Source organism: Cucurbita pepo, chromosome 8 (assembly GCF_057944985.1).
Source record: "Cucurbita pepo subsp. pepo isolate OVF chromosome 8, ASM5794498v1, whole genome shotgun sequence".
NCBI lineage: Eukaryota > Viridiplantae > Streptophyta > Magnoliopsida > Cucurbitales > Cucurbitaceae > Cucurbita > Cucurbita pepo.
Window position 1 is genome coordinate 5,549,443 of NC_141805.1, and position 18,022 is coordinate 5,567,464.

The 18,022-nt window shown below is 36.8% G+C and overlaps 2 pseudogenes; both read left to right on the plus strand.

Moving 5' to 3' along the window:
• The first annotated feature begins 8,536 nt into the window (after window positions 1-8,536).
• Window positions 8,537-8,946, plus strand: LOC147791409 (14 kDa proline-rich protein DC2.15 pseudogene; annotated as a pseudogene).
• A 6,244-nt stretch (window positions 8,947-15,190) lies between these two features.
• Window positions 15,191-15,598, plus strand: LOC147791410 (14 kDa proline-rich protein DC2.15 pseudogene; annotated as a pseudogene).
• The last annotated feature ends 2,424 nt before the right edge of the window (window positions 15,599-18,022 follow it).

Here is an 18,022-nt window from a genome sequence, read left to right on the forward strand (position 1 = left end):
CGGTTCTCTGACAGCCTTTGTGAAACTAACTCGTTTCTGTTTGCCCATAACGCAGCTCTCACAAAGACCCATATCAATAGATTTTAAGCCTTCTAAAGCTCCTTTCGCAGTCAGCATCTTCATTTCTTTGACGCTCATATGTCCAAGTCTATTGTGCCATAGACTTGAATTGGAAGCACTCTCAGCAGCAGCAGTCATGTTTATACACTCTGCAGTAGTGTATAAGGTTCCGGATTTTGTGCCACGCGCAACAACCATGGCGCCCTGCACAATCTTCCAGGAACTCTTTCCAAACTCTGCTGCATAGCCTGTGCTATCCAACTGACCAATAGAGATCAGGTTCTTCTTGAGACCAGGAATGTATCTGACATCTTGTAATGTCCATTGATTTCCTGCTGGAGTTTGTATGGAGACATCTCCCTTTCCTTCAATCTCAAGGTTTTATTGTCGGCAAGATATACCTTCCCGAAATTTCCTGATTTGAAATTTCGAAACAATTCCTTACTTGGAGACGAATGGAACGATGCACCTGAATCCAAAATCCAGGATTCAACTGGGCTATCCACACTAAGGATTAAAACGTCCTCAGCATCTTCTGTTGTGTATATAGAATCATCATCTTCAGATTTATGATTCTGCTTCTTCTTTAGCTTTGTACAATCTGTCCGAAAGTGTCCTTTTTCCCCACAGCTCCAACATGTTACGTTGGGTTTGTTTGGAGATTTTCCCCGGTTCTTTGATTTTGAACGCCCATGTTTGTTTGAGCTCTTTGATTTGCTTCTTCCCCTTCGATCAACACTGAGAGCATTGCCTGATGAATCTCCAGTTTCCCGTTTGCGAATACTTTCGCTGAGAACTACATCTCGAATTTCATCAAACTTCAGTTTATCAGATCCTCAGGAACTGCTGATTGCGGCAACAACAGTATCCCATGACTCGGGTAAGGATGACATCAAAATCAACGCTTTAATTTCATCTTCGAAATTAATTTCCACCGAACCCAGTTGACTTATGATCATATTGAATTCATTTATATGATCCGCAACACGTCCACCTTCAGACATCTGTAGATTGAACAATCTACGCATCAAATACACCTTGTTCATAGCCGACAGTTTTTCATACATATTTGACAGCGCCTTCATCAGATCTGATGTTGTCTTCTCCTTGATGATGTTAAACGCCACGTTTCTGGATAGCGTCAACCGGATCATCCCTAAGGCTTGTCGTTCCTTGAGCTTCCACTGTTCCGTGGTCATGGTATCCGGCTTCACCCCCAACAGAGGTTCGTGAAGATCTTTCTGGTACAGATAATCTTCAATCTGCATCTTCCAGAAACCGAAATCGGATCCATCGAACTTCTCAATTCCAATCTTTGAACATTCCATCTTCACAGATCGTGGTGAATTTTTCCTTGCTCTGATACCAGTTGTTAGGATCGCACAACAACGCACACGCTCGATCTAGATGATCACAAAGAAAAGGATAGAGAGAATTGCAAGGAGAACTCTGGCTAAAAGGATTTTTTATTGATGACTTCAGGCATGTACAACAAGAGACTACAGAGAATAGAAAGTACTTTTCAAAGCTTTACTGGACGGGATATATATATGGTTCAGTCTATTAAATATAGCTTTACCAGATTTAACCATCTACTATATATAGCTATGTACCATATATAGCTTTACCGGATATAGCTTCACCATATATGGCTTTACCAAATATAGCTTTACCGGATATAGCTATTGACCAAGCTATAAATACAGGGAGCAGACTCCATAACTCAACAGATTTTTTGTAAGAACTCGTATTTTTTTCTCCGAATTCGAACTCAAATAATAAGATCTGTGATTATCAGAAAATTTTAAGAAAATTGTTTCGAAGGAGTAGAATATGAGATCTACAAGGTTCGTGAAGAAAATTTGTCGAATCGGATTACAAATTGGAAGATAAAAAAGTCGAAAGAAAATAGATCGAAACGTGAAGAGACCTGGAAAATGAAAAAAAACGCAGGAGAGAGGGTGGAGGCCGCCACGCGTCGGTCGGCAACGGAGGCGAGCGGCAGAATCGGTGATCGACACGTGTCGATCACCGGCTGGTGAGGCACGACCTCACCCGGTAGGACACGCATCAGGCGCGCAGACTTGGCCGGCCCGACCAGGTGCCTCTGACCTGCACCTACGCAGGGAGCAGCGCGTGGGGCACGTGCGCATAGTGACCCTCCACGGCATGCGTGATGCACCAATTTTCTTCCCGTTCGGTCTTTGTTTGCTTGTTTTCCGATCCGATAATGATGCTGACCCTATTATTATGTGAATTAGGACTTGTGAAGGAAATTTCAGATTTGTTGGAATCCATTCCGTCAAGAAAACTTGAACTCGGGAAGGCACGCGTCAACCAAGTAAGTAGCCATTTGGATTCCCACGAGCAGTACTTGTAGGAACCGCTAGGAACAAGCATGCATGCTACCACCTATGAAATTAGCTAGCCGGACTTAGCATAATAGTATAGAAACTGCGAATATGAGATGATTATGGAAAGCTAGATACAAAATGTGTATTAAATCTTTTTTTATTAAGACTCTGATAATGTATGTATGCATGAGGAGGTTGGGAAACTTATGAAATCTGCGCTCCGGGTAAAGATGGACGTTATCTTCCCGTTGAGCATGTTTGTTAATATTGCATGAACTGCTGCGTGTTAACTCTTATGCATGATGATTGCTTGTGTATCTTTCTTGATGAATAGGAAGAAATTATGAGCTTAGATTAGGGTGCTTGTGACTAAGTAGGCTAGACGAGACCCTTGATTGGGGGACCTCTAGAATACCGGGCAATTAGACCCACAAAATGATTACCGGCAGATCCAGAGCCCAGAATTCCAAACCCGATAGGTTTGTGAGACCAGGCACGAGAATCCTAGAGATACACGAATCCATGTCTAAGCCACCAGGTTCCACCCTAGAAAGAATAATAGGTCACCACGGTAACTATAGGTAGCTCGCTAGAGTTGAGCAGTGTAGGTAGTGTCATCAGAACCTCACTTCCCTCTCTCCTCTGATATCGTACCGTCGAGACAGAGCTCTAGTACGGTGATCGTTGAGCTTAGTAGATCCGGATACGGAAGTGTGACAGGTGCCCAGACCTAGTGGTGATAGCTAAGGGGTCTTCTGAACAGGACTCCTGGGCCGTAGAAACCCATCCCTGAGCGGGGGACGTGGAGCCACATAGGATGACTCAGTAGCTGACCGGCACATAGGGGGTCGCACCCCATTTAGTGGATGTATGGTCCTGTGTGAGGGTCGTCAGTTAACCTCCATGGATGATGTTTAGAGAGAGTCACATTTTCAGATCCAGCCATACAATCCCCTCAGATTTACTTATGAGGTCGCACCTCACCTGAGGACACTGATCATTTCACTGCTTAAGATGGGCAAGCCTCCTAAGATACAGAAAAGAGAGTTGCAGCTTAGATCACTCTCCTTAGAAACCCGAGAAAGACCGTGGATACCCCCCAAGATAAGGATGCGAAAAGAGCCTACAAGTAGCCTGCTTACTGAGTATTTTTATACTCATTCCTTTCTACTTTTTTTTTTCAAGTGAGTGATGCCATAGATAGAGGCGGGAATGCATGCTGAATCTTAATGCTACAGAGGAGTGTCCTTGGGCATTTAGGAGTCTGTGCATAATTTTGTTAGATTTGTCATGCATTGCTTGTAAACCATTTCCATACTTTTCTTACTTGAACACCTTGTTTTGGATTTTAAACCTTTTACGTAATTGCAAATTTTTTTTTTTTTTTAAATCTCGTCTTCTCTATTTGTTATTACACGATTTCATTGTATAGTCTGTTGGTCCAGCCCTTGATTTCGAGATTCAAATTTTGGGTTGTGACACTTCAACTCTACCGGAGAAAGGAGAGACTTAAAATATAAATATATCTAAGAATAGCTCAACAATCCTCACATTTGTGCCGATCAAGGTAGGTCTTAAACAAAGATACTCTAATTTTCCATACGTTAATAACTTCGCCTACGAAATGGCTACAATGTTGGCTTGGTTGTATGATGCATGAACCTCCATATATTACACTACATAAACTACGATATCATGTACGTCGTGGTATTATGCACGCTCCTTTCCCTCCATAGCTTCTGCCAACGTGAGTTTAAGCTAGCCCAACAAGTAGACTTAGAGGATACGTATACGAGTCTGCTAGGTGGATCTATAAAAGCTAGCTAGTGTACCGGTTGAAACAAAGACTTTTGAGCCCAAAAATCTTTATAGCATTAGCATATCAAATCAAGAAGATAATGGAGTGGCTGATATTGGAAAGTAATTAGAAAACTTGCCTTTGGTAGTTGAATTACCAATTAAGGAAATTATTAATCCCTTATTTGCTTCATTTTATATTTAATAGCATTTATTAATAGTTTGTATGAATTGCCTTATATTCTTCCATTTGTATTTAATAGCATTTATTAGCATTTATTAGTGGTTGGTGGCTGAACTTTATTTTGTTAGGGTTATCTTCTGAGCCTATTTAACGGCATGTAATATTCATGTTTGGGGGATTTTGTTGAATACAGAAAAAACCTTTGTGTTTTCTTGATACCCTTCTGGTGTTATTCTTTTTCATACCTTGCTTTAGGTTTGATGTTTAAACCGATTCATTGAATTAGTTTTGATCAAGCTAATTCTGGAGTGAATTGTCTTGGTATCTAAGAGTGACCATCATAGATTCCAAGTTCGATCTAAGAGTCATTCATCTTCGAACCAGCTCTTGGTTGGAATCAATTCGTTAAGTTAGCTTTCTCTGTGAGCGTTTTGCAAGGATTCTAGAAGGACCTCTAGCTTTGCAAAAATCAGCATTGTAGGCGCTTATCATTTGGTATCAGAGCATTTGGTCGACGTTCTTTGGCCGCTCTAGAGGTGAAATATTTTTATTGTTATTTTTTTTGTATCAATTTTTTTGTCTCTCTCAGATTATCGAAAAAAAAAAAAGAGCGAGCCTTTACATTCTTGACCTAGTACCAAAAGCCTACCTTTGAGTGTTAAACACGAGTGTTCCTGAGTGAAATTTTTGTGAGAAGTGTGGAGAGGCCCCTTGATAACAAAATGTCACATAATGGAGAAGGAGTACCACTAGTCCCAGATCTTAATACAACCATTCTTCAAGCAATTCAAGGTATAATGCAAATGATGATGGAAGATAGACAAGAAAGAAGGGCGCAACAACAAAGACAAGAACGAACATTAGAAGAAGATGAAGATATAGTAGTACAAGAAAGACAAGTTGTTGAAGGAAGATGGAGAGGAAGAAATAACCATGCAACTATTATGCAACCTAGAAGGATGGAAAGAGTACATGAAGATAGAGATGGAGGAGTTAAACTCATAATCCCACCATTTTGTGGAACGGCAGATTCTGAGGCATACTTGCAATGGGAAAGAAAATTAGAGCATGTGTTTGATTGCAACACCTATAGTGAAAATAAGAAGATGAGACTTGCGATTGCCGAATTTACCAATCATGCTGGTGATTGGTACCAACATCTCAAATCCGAGAGAAGAAGAAACGAGGAGGATCCAATAGAGACATGGGAAGAACTTAAAGAAGCCATGAGAAAAAGGTATGTTCCAAAACATTATGAAAGAAATTTGAAAACTAAATTGCAAGGTTTGAGGCAAGGAACAAAAAGTGTGGCGGAATATTATCAAGAGATGGAAACTACGATAGAAAGAGAAAATGTTAGAGAAGAAGAAGAAGATACCATGTCTAGATTCCTTGGAGGTTTGAATCGAGAAATTGCTCATCTTGTTGATAGAAATCCACCACCATATCTGGAAGACATGTATCATTATGCTATCAAACTTGAAGACCAATTGAAGGAAGAAAAAGAGCATTAAAAAAGGTACACATCACGAACTAACACCTTTTCAAATTCTAACACTTGGAACAAGGATAGTTTTGTGAATAGAAATGAATCAATGTCACCAAAAGAAAAGTTTGTAGCTGCTAAAAGAGTGGAAGCTGAGAGTTCCAATGGTAAAAAGAATGAAGCTTCAAAGACGGTAAAGGAGAAGTCTAGTTCTATTCAATGTTGGAAGTGTAAAGGGTTTGGACACATGAGCAAAGAGTGTGTTAATAAAAAAGTTATGGTGATAAGGAATGGTATACTTGATTCAGATGATGAATGTGAGGATCATGATTCACAGCTTGTTGAAGAAATTGCAGCATATGATGATGAGTATGTTGAAGAAGGTAATTCCATATCTTTGATCACAAGAAGGGTACTCAATTTTCAAATCAAGGAAGAGAAATTTGAAGATCAAAGGGAAAACTTGTTCCACACAAGATGTTTGATCAAAGGAAACCCATGCAGCTTGGTGATTGATAGTGGAAGCTGCACAAATGTGGTAAGCAGCTTCCTTGTAAAAAGACTTCAACTTTCTGTCCATCCCCATCCAAAACCATACAAACTTCATTGGTTAACAAACAAAGAAGAAATTAAGGTGAACTCCCAAGCTCTTATTTCTTTTACTCTTGGAAGATATAAAGATGAAGTTCTTTGTGATGTCGTACCAATGCATGCGGGGGACATCTTATTCGGCCGACATTGGCAATATGATAGAAAGGTAACATTTGATGGTTTGATGAACAAGTATACTTTTACTTTGTGTGGGAAGAAATTTACTTTACTTCCATTGTCTCCATATGAAGTACATTGTGATCAATTGAAATTAGAGAAGAAAAGAAAAGAATCTGAAGAACAACAGTGGAGAGAAGAAACTAAGGTAAAGGTGAGAAAAAAAAATGTGGAAAAAAAAACAATATTCAGTTCTTGTCCGGAAAGAACGAAGAATTTGATTTGAGGACGAATCCTTTTAAAGAAAGGGGGGATGATATGAATCCAACAACTGATCACGTGCATGTACCTGAAGGACCGATTACAAGAAGCAAGGTTAAGAAGATTCAAGAGAACTATACATTGCATCTTCAAAAGCTAGCTAGTGTACTGGTTGAAACAAAGACTTTTGAGCCCAAAAATCTTTATAGATTTAGCATATCAAATCAAGAAGATAATGGAGTGGCTGATCTTGGAAAGTAATTAGAAGACTTACCTTGGGTAGTTGAATTACCAATTAAGGAAATTATTAATGCATTTATTGGAAAGATAATAGCATTTATTAATAGTTTGTATGAATTGCCTTATATTCTTCAATTTGTATTTAATAGCATTTATTAGCATTTATTAGTGGTTGGTGACTGAACTTTATTTTGTTAGGGTTATCTTCTAGGCCTATTTAAAGGCATGTAATATTCATGTTTGGGGGATTTTGTTGAATACAGAAAAATCTTTGTGTTTTCTTGATACCCTTTTGGTGTTATTCTTTTTCATACCTTGCTTTAGGTTTGATGTTTAAACCGATTCATTGAATTAGTTTTGATCAAGCTAATTGTGGAGTGAATTGTCTTGGTATCTAAGAGTGACCATCATAGATTTCAAGTTCGATCTAAGAGTCATTCATCTTCTAACCAGCTCTTGGTTGGAATCAATCCGTTAAGTTAGCTTTCTCTGTGAGCGTTTTGCAAGGATTCTAGAAGGACCTCTAGCTTTGCAAAAATCAGCATTGTAGGCGCTTATCATCTTTGCCACTACATCTCTAATCAATCACTGATTATTCGCAAACAACACTTTATAGCCTATATCGAAGTTTCAGGGTCTAATTTATGTTTTAAAATTCATTTTTGGGATCTTGAATAAAAGTATTTTTTTTTTTTTTTTTTTTTTGAGAGATCTTTTATCTTATAACCATTTTCATCCTAAGTAAACTTTAAAAGATTTTTAAAGCATGCATGTAATAACAATCTTAGTCTTGTCATGTTTTAGAAGTTGTACTGTTATGTCATACTAACATCAATATATATCAAAACTCATTGTTAACATATATTTATCCACTTTAACTCATTATATATCGCTGCCAATTTTACAATTTACTAGGGAGAGGTTTCCACACCCTTATAAAAAATAAAAAAAATGTTTCGTTACTCCTTCAAAATGACGTGGAATAATCTCTGTAGGCCATTTGAAAAATTATTTAAAAAAAAACCATATTATATTTGTAAAAATTATTTGTGCTAAAAATAATATTTAATTATCATCTATTACCCACTTGTCTGGAACGGTTCTATCAAATATTATTTTTCAACCATACAAACCACATTAATTTATTTTAAAAAGTATTTGATATCTTATTATCCAACATCACTTCGTCTAGTTTGGAGGCCATTTGACATTTTTATAATACTCTAAAAAAGACAAACTAATTAAAAACCCATCTCTCAAATCAATTCCTCAAAACTTAATAAAGTAACAGAAAGAGTTAGGTGTTTCATATTCAGCAATTTATAAGGAATTTTTGTTTTAAAATACAACAAATTCTAAAACCCCATTAATAAAAACCCTAACCCTTCTCATAATTCTTTACAAGCCATCGCACAAACCTACAAACCCTTCAATATCTCTCCACCAATGGCTTCCAAGCTCTCTTCACCCATTGTCCTCCTCCTCCTCAACCTCCTCTTCTTCACTATGGTCAGCTCCACCTATGTCCCTTGCCCACCGCCGCCACCCAAGCCCCACAAGCCCACCCCGTCAAGGCAGCAACTATCACTCCCCAAATGCCCCAGGGACACCCTCAAGCTTGGCGTCTGCGCCAACTTGCTGGACGATCTAGTGCACTTAGTGATTGGCTCACCACCAAAATCCCCATGCTGCACCCTAATCCAAGGCCTTGTTGACCTGGAAGCTGCTGTGTGCCTTTGCACTGCGGTGAAGGCCAGAGCCTTGGGTCTCAAGATTGACCTCTCAGTTTCCCTCAGCTTGCTTTTGAACTACTGTGGAAAGAAGGTTCCGTCCGGCTTCCAATGCCCTGCTTGAAACCAAATCCTTTCATTTCCGTTTCTTGTTTCTTCTTCAATTTTCTATCAATGTCGTGTTTAAATAATCAGTTTGGTCGTATGTCGTGTTATGATGGGTTTGGAAATCTTCTCAGAATTCCACCATCTTTTTATCGTTTCATTACAATGCAATGTAACATAATGGTACGTAGTTCTTTTTCAAATGAACAACGATGTTCGTCTATTCTTGTGTCTTATTACAAATTTGACGATGCATATGTTTGAAACCTCAAATCTTGTTTCACCTGTGTCACTTGCATGAAATCATAATAAACCCTTAACTTCAAAGTTTTCATGACGAAAAATTAAAGAGAGAAATATTAACACTCAAGTTTTAAATGACAATGTTGATGAAAAAATGTAGAGACCTCAATTTAATGAAAATATGGATGTCAGTGTAACAGCCCAAGTACGCCGCTAGTAGATATTATCCATTTGGAATCGTTATGTATCGCCGTCAGCCTTACGGTTTTAAAACATGTTTGTTAGGGACAGGTTTTCACATTCCTATAAAGAACGCTTCGTTCTACTCTCCAACTGACGTGGGATCTCAAAATCCACCCCCTTGGGGGCCAGCGTCTTTGTTGGCACACCGCTCGGTGTCTGGCTCTGATGCCATTTGTAATAGCCTAAGCTCACCGTTAGCAGGGATTATCTACTTTGGCCCGTTACGTATCGTCGTTAGTCTCACGGTTTTAAAATGTGTCTGTGAGAGATGTTTCCACATTACTTTAAGAAATGTTTCGTTCTCTTTTTCAACCGACGTGAGATCTCATAGTCCATGGAAACTTTTGAAAAATTTATGAGAAAATATTTAAACCGTCGTATAAGAATTTACTATTCTAAACGAGGAAGAGGGTTATTATTAATATTATGTGTTGATATTTTTATTAAATATAAGGTCAATTTTATACAATATGATTAAAAAGTGGATTTGGTGGACAATATTAAAAATAGCACTTGGTTTGATAATTTAAAAAAAATACTCAGTAAATAATCACGCTGTTGCGGTCGGAAAATGCAAATACATGCAACGATCTCTACTTTTCAGTCTGGATAGAGTTGAATGTGTAATATTTCTCTACACATGCACTCATAGATCCACCTAGCAGACTCGTATACGTATCCTCTAAGTCTACTTGTTGGGCTAGCTTAAACTCACGTTGGCAGAAGCTATGGAGGGAAAGGAGCGTGCATAATACCACGACGTACATGATATCGTAGTTTATGTAGTGTAATATATGGAGGTTCATGCATCATACAACATTAATATCACAACATAGTTCCATAACATGACATAATCATATTATAGTACATCTTGTATCATTGCATAAACATAACATAACACAAAACGCATCAAACAATCATGAAAAATTTGTCATTCGTACATCATACAAGTCATTCAACCAAGCCAACATTAAAGCCATTTCGTAGGCGAAGTTATTAACGTATGGAAAATTAGAGTATCTTTGTTTAAGACCAACCTTGATCGGCACAAATGTGAGGATTGTTAAGCTATTCTTAGATATATTTATATTTTAAGTCTCTTCTTTCTACGGTAGAGTTGAAGCCTCAAGAAAAACAGCCTAATAAATAGTTCATACTCGCAATTGTGCTCCATACATTAAGCCTATGATAATTACACATACTATCAAGTTTGAATAGTTCATGACACTATGGGGTTCCACTAACTTTCAGACGTCGTTACAGATTAGCTTGATTAGAGGGTCCAGGCGAGCGCCCAGAGGATTCACGCTCGCACGTGTGGGTCATGTGTAAAGATGTACTACACATCCAATTTGTTCGAGATTGGAGGTCACTCCTAGATGAGTTAGAGCTCGATCCCAAGAGCATGTTGCACGTGTTTGCATCAGCATGACCCCTACAATGGGTCACTTACTGAGTATTCTTTGAAATACTCAAGCCGTGTGCCAAATATCATTTTTCAGGTAAAGAGAAGACGCCCATGTACGGACAACGACGACATCGGAAATTGATACTGTGGCACGTGCATAAGGTAGTTGCATGTTTAAATTCTTAGTCATAGGAGTATAGGACGCTTTTATATCATTATTTAGATTATTTCATTTGTAATTGTTTTGTTTTAATTTTAAATTCCGACGTTATATTTTGAAACACGTAAGACCGACAATGTGTTCTAGTAGTTTAAAGTGTTCTGAATGTGTTTTAAATTTTCCGTTATTTATGATGAGTATCTAAGAGCTATATTCCGCATTTAAGAGATAAGCATGACACTTGGTAGCGACTCTTAACTTGAGACTAAAGGAGAAGCTAAACCTTAATTGCAATGAGTGAATAAAAACGCCAAACCGAATCAAATAAGTTAACAAATCAAAATTTGTTACCCATACAGTATTATAAAGCCATGACAAAGGGATGATCTTAGAGTCAAGGTCGAGGCGTAAGCCATCGAGGCTAGAAATAAGTCACTTAGGTTGAGGCCACCTTGGTCGAGTTGAGAAAATCATAATGAATAGCTTTACTGAGTAAGCCTAGGTCGAGGCAAACACCTTCATCCAAGTCTACGATGAATCTCTCTGCCTTCTTTGTCTTAATGTAGACCAATTTCGAGACTAGGCTAAGCTCATTCGCCTCATGAATTCTTGGTGAATTCCTATTGTTTTATACATGTGTGATGGTGTTAATATAACACATGCGGAAGCAATTTGGATCTTAGGCACTTTTAGAACATTAATTATAGTATATAACTAGCATGTTCATAAGTATTAAAACTTAATTAGTTTAGATACTAACCTTTTGTAGTTCAAACTCCTTTTTCCTCACGAACCGGTTTCGAACCACCACTAGTGTCTTCTCCACTATCCTCCGGCCTTAGAACGGGATTGTGAAATCCGGTGAGTGACTAAACTTGGGAGAGATTTTGTATAAGTGAAGAGAGTGTTTGTGAGAGGTTTTTCTCAAGGTTTTCCACCAAGAAGAAGACCTTCCATGTACCATGATCACTCTATTTAAAGAGTCATGTTTGCATGTTCATGCAAATTTGAGATCACCAAATTTTGACACTTAAAATTCGACTCAAATGTTTGGGATTATGTGGCAAGCATGCATGTTTGAGTTTGCCAAATAAACCTCAAAATTCCACTCAAACTTGTGGGGTTTATTTGGCAAACATGCAAGTTTGGTTAAACCAAATTTTGACACCTCAAAATTCCACTAACATGGATTTTTCCATGAGATGAAGTCAACGTTTTGACTTTTTTTCATTTTAATTCAACAATTAATTTGAATAATGAATTTCAAATTAAAGTAACATTAAATGATTAATTAAACTATTTAATTAATATTTAATATTAATTCAAATGCCAATCCCAATCAATTCCGACACATAATTGATTAAGATATTTAAATCTTATTTAAATATCTCAGATTCTCTCCTTTCGTTTAATTCGTAAATAAAACAAAAATGCGGTTAAATATATCGCATATATGTAGCGCATATTCCCTAATTTGAATTCGAACACTTCGAACTCAATCATCACACTGTTCTATGGTTTAGTCTGATATGAGCAAGCAGAGGGACCTAATGGACCTATAGATCATGGGCTCCAACGATCCAAGATTAACCGGCTAAACTCATTAACCTTGTTAACCAACATTCGTTAACTACTAGGACACTCCACTATAGCCTAGTAGTTGCACTCCCCTCACTATAGATATATTTATGTCCATTTGATATAACCATGATTAGTAAGTCGATCCTTCACAGGTTGTTCGTAACTAGAGCTGGGTAAATTTACCGTTTTACCCCTAAAGTTACTTCTTGTTCCTTATGTCTCACTGATCCTCTAATGAACAATTGGTTTGTGGTCCAACCAGTAAACCGAATCCCTCTCAAGCTAATGAGAGGGTGGGGCCCCTTGTTCAAGACCTGGAGTCAGTGCTTAAGGGAACTAACTCTCTTCTATCCCTAAAAGTGGGTAGGAGTGAATTCCATCTTGCATCCCACGTCCCCAGCCATTCACCCAGTCTTACCCCTGAAATGAGAGGCCTATTGAGTCGGCGAACTAGAGCCACTCTCACCCATGCAAATCTAAGGATAATTCCGAATAAACAGGAGTTCATGGTTAGCTCGGGATTAAAACCGAGTTACCTAGGTTATCGAATGAAAAGAAAATCAGTCTCAACAGTAAACGACATTAAAAAGTGAGAGTGGTTTTCTTCATGGTCCGATCTTATGCAATACTTATTGCATAGGACGCCCCCACTCACATGTCTCCACATGTACAATTTAGTGATCACATTATTTATATCATATACAAAAGTGGGCCGCATCCATAGTGGCCCCCGAATGAGGTACTCAGCCTTATCCTTATACTATAGATCATTTTGACTATATACTTGAACTTGATCCACTCTTATGTCTCTACATATAGTTCAAGTAATCATACTATAGCCAGAGTGTTCTTAGTTTATTGGATTCAGATTAATGATCGTAAATTTCACTTTATTCAATAACGATCTTTACTAAATAAACAATAATAATAACTTTATTGAAAATAGAATATGTTTTTGTTTACCAACTATGAGTTTTAGAACATTAAACCCAACAATGTGGCCATGCTCAAGTAATAATCTTCTCATAATGTCGTGTGATTACACCACCATTAGGACTGAGAAACACATTTGTGCATCATCCTAGAACATGAACGATGCACAAGATACTTTATGGTCATCTAAACTCTTCAATAGATGAAATATCATCTCCATTATGAATCTATTCCTCCTTTCATTGACGTCATTCTGTTGAGGAGTGTATAGTGCTGTCAATTGATGTTCAATTCCAGCCTCTTCACAAAACCTGTTATAAGTTTATGAAGTGTACTTCTTGCCATTATCTGATCTTATAGTCTGAATCAAGTATGCACTTTCATTCTCAACTCTGGCTTTGAATTTCAAAATACGCCCGCAACTTCTGGCTTTTGCTCAAGCAAGAAGATTCAACACATTCTCGTTAGATCATAAATAAAAACAATGTAATAAAGATTACCATTTAATGATGTAGTTCGTTGACGACCACAAAGATCAGTATGAATCAGCTGCAGTTTTTTCGAGGTTCTCCATGAATGTTTAGGAAATGGTTGCCTATGTTGCTCCCCAAAATTACAAGCACGACAAAGAGGAATGTAATCATTAATGTCAGCGAGTCTTTTTACCAGCTTCTTTGATTGCATCTAAAGCAAACCTCAATGATCAAAGTGCCCAAGTCTTTTGTGCCAAATCTCAGTGGCACTAGCTCTTGATATAAAGGTCAAGTGCTCTCTCTCCATCGAATTTAGAGCAAAGCTTTTTCCTTTCATTTTGACATTGAACAAGTCTTTGCCACTACATCTCTAATCAATCACTCCTTATTCGCAAACGACACTTTAAAGCCTATTTCAAGTTTAACGGTCCAATTTATGTTTTAAAATTCATTTTTGGGATCCTAAATAAAAGTCTATTTTTTTTTTTTTTTTTTTGAGAGATCTTTTATCTTATAACCATTTTCATCTTTAAGTAAACTTTAAAAGATTTTCAAAGCATGCATGTAATAACAATCTTAGTCTTGTCATGTTTTAGAAGTTGTACTGTTATGTCATACTAACATCAATATATATCAAAACTCATTGTTAACATATATTTATTCGCTTTGACTCATTATATATCGCCGCCAATTTTACAATTTACTAGGGAGAGGTTTCCACACCCTTGTAAAAAAAAAATCGTTACTCCTTCAAAATGACGTGGAATCTCATAGTTATATTTAAAAAAAAAAAAAAAAAACCATATTATATTTGTAAAAATTATTTGTACTAAAAATAATCTCTAGATTATCATCTATTACCCACTTGTCTCGAAGGGTTCTATCAAATATTATTTTCCAACCCTACAAACCACAATAATTTATTTTAAAAAGTATTTGATATCTTATTATCCAACATCACTTCGTCTAGTTTGTAGGCCATTTGACATTTTTATAATACTCGAAAAAAGACAAACTAATAAAAAACCCATCTCTTAAATCAATTCCTCAAAACTTAATAAATTAACTGAAAGAGTTAGGTGTTTCATATCCAGCAATTTATAAGGAATTTTTGTTTTAAAATACAACAAATTCCCAAACCCCATTTATAAAAACCCTAACCCTTCTCATAATTCTTCGCAAGCCATCCCACGAACCTACAAACCCTTCAATATCTCTCCACCAATGGCTTCCAAGCTCTCTTCACCCATTGCCCTCCTCCTCCTCAACCTCCTCTTCTTCACTATGGTCAGCTCCACCTATATCCCTTGCCCACCGCCGCCACCCAAGCCCCACAAGCCCACCCCGTCAAGGCAGCAACCATCACTCCTCAAATGCCCCAGGGACACCCTCAAGCTTGGCGTCTGCGCTGACTTGCTGGACGATCTAGTGCACTTAGTGATCGGCTCACCACCAAAATCCCCATGCTGCACCCTAATCCAAGGCCTTGTTGACCTGGAAGCTGCTGTGTGCCTTTGCACTGCGGTAAAGGCCAGAGCCTTGGGTCTCAAGATTGACCTCTCAGTTTCCCTCAGCTTGCTTTTGAACTATTGTGGAAAGAAGGTTCCGTCCGGCTTCCAATGCCCTGCTTGAAACCAAATCCTTTCATTTTCGTTTCTTGTTTCTTCTTCAATTTTCCATTTCAATGTCGTGTTTAAAATGAACAATGTTGTTCGTCTATTCTTGTGTCTTATTACAAATTCGACGATGCATATGTTTGAAACCTCAAATCTTGTTTCACCTGTGTCACTTGCATGAAATCATAATAAACCCTTAACTTCAAAATTTTCATGACGAAAAATTAAAGAGATTAATATTAACACTCAAGTTTTAAATGACAATGTTGATGAAAAATGTAGAGACCTCAATTTAATGAAAATATGGATGTCAGTGTAACAGCCCAAGTACGCCGCTAGTAGATATTATCCGTTTGGAATCGTTATGTATCGCCGTCAACCTTACGGTTTTAAAACATGTTTGTTAGGGAGAGGTTTTCACATTCCTATAAAGAACGTTTCGTTCTCCTCTCCAACTGACGTGGGATCTCACAATCCACCCCCTTGGGGGCCAGCGTCTTTGTTGGCACACCGCTCGGTGTCTGGCTCTGATGCCATTTGTAATAGCCTAAGCTCACCGTTAGCAGGGATTATCTACTTTGGCCCGTTACGTATCGCCGTTAAGTCTCACGGTTTTAAAATGTGTCTGTGAGAGATGTTTCCACATTACTTTAAGAAATGTTTCGTTCTCTTTTTCAACCGACGTGAGATCTCATAGTCCATGGAAACTTTTGAAAAATTTATGAGAATATTTAAACCGTCGTATAAGAATTTTCTATTCTAAACGAAGAAGAGGATTATTATTAATATTATGTGTTGATATTTTTATTAAATATAAGGTCAATTTTATACAATATGATTAAAAAGTGGATTTGGTGGACAATATTAGATATCGACATATTAATGAAAAAAGAATACAATGGTCCGTGTCAATACTCTCGGTCACAGTCAATGAAAAGCAAATTGTAGAGATAATTGCTACATTTTTCTTTTTCTTTTATTTATTTATTTATTTAATTATTTATAGAAACAACTTTAATTTTAATTTTGAAGAAGACTAGGCATAATTTTAAGTAAATCTGAAATTGTTTTTCTGTTTCTTTTTTTTGCAAGGAACTGTTGCTTTGTGGCAGAAGGATGGGTTGAGGAGAGATAATTGTGGGGAGGGATAAAAGGTTAGTGGAGCAGGGGAAATGTTGTTTTTTTGTTTATTTATTTATTTATTTTTATTATTATTATTTTAACTATTTTTTTATAATTATTTTATTTGTTTCTTTCTTTCTTTATTGTTGGGCTATTACATGAGAGGTGTCTGAAAAAGTACCACACATCCAACCTTATCCAGACTAGAAAGAGCTCAATGTCATGTTATATTATTTTAAAGCTTAGGTCCTATCATGTATATGTTTGTTTGGATTATCTGACCCCAACAGTAAAGTTACTTATTGAGTATTTCTTCAAATACTAGCCACATACTACCCTTATATTTTAGGTAAAGGTAAAGTACCCCTACACATACGACCGTGATTCTAGAATGGTCATAGAAGCTAAGTTATGAGAGTAGTATGCATTGTTTTTCTTCATGGGTAGTTCAGGGTTCTCATCTTCGTACTGGAATCATGTTAATGTTTCTTTTCTAACGTTGATGGTACTTGTTATTTCTTATTTTTAAATTGAATGTGTAAATTCATAGCTTCATAAGAAAGATTCTAATGAGTATTTCGTTGAAGAATCGTACATGTAGTGACACCTCTCATCCAGGTTAGTGAATGTAAGGCATTACCGTAATTTAAAAATAGAGACTATTGTCAACTAATCAAAATTTATTTGTTTATCCTAATAGAAGTTAGGATAATTCATCAAAATTAAAATGATTAATTGAGAGTGATGCACAAATAATCTACTAGTATGATTTGATTGTTCAAAAACTATTTATTGTCTCGCCGACATAATATTTTAATAGACCAAAAATAGAAAGTTTATAATTAAAATATATCAAAAAAAGAAAAAAGATGAACTTGAAAAATTGGAAGGCATCACTCCAAGACAATTTACTTAAAAGAAAGTCAAAGTAATGGACAAGCAAAGAGAGGTGTGTGACACATCCCAGAACTCCACCAATCAATACATTGCATAATCAAATATAAAAACATTAATTAGTCAATTTAATGACTTTTATTTCTTCCTTTTTTTTTTTTTTTTTACTCTTAATTTAAACTTTATTCTCCACTTGCAACCATAAAAAGTCAAACCTTCAAGATTTGATCCATTAAAAAACATTATATTTCCTTTGTTGTTCATTCTTAACCAATAGTTTCTCTTTAACTATTCAAATATTGTAGTTTTGCATGTCAATAACTAAACTTAAATTTCTACTAATCATAATTTAGAAATAATGTTTCGGTTAAATATTTATCTTTGTATAAGTTTTTTTTAATTATATTTTTCTTTATGATCGAAA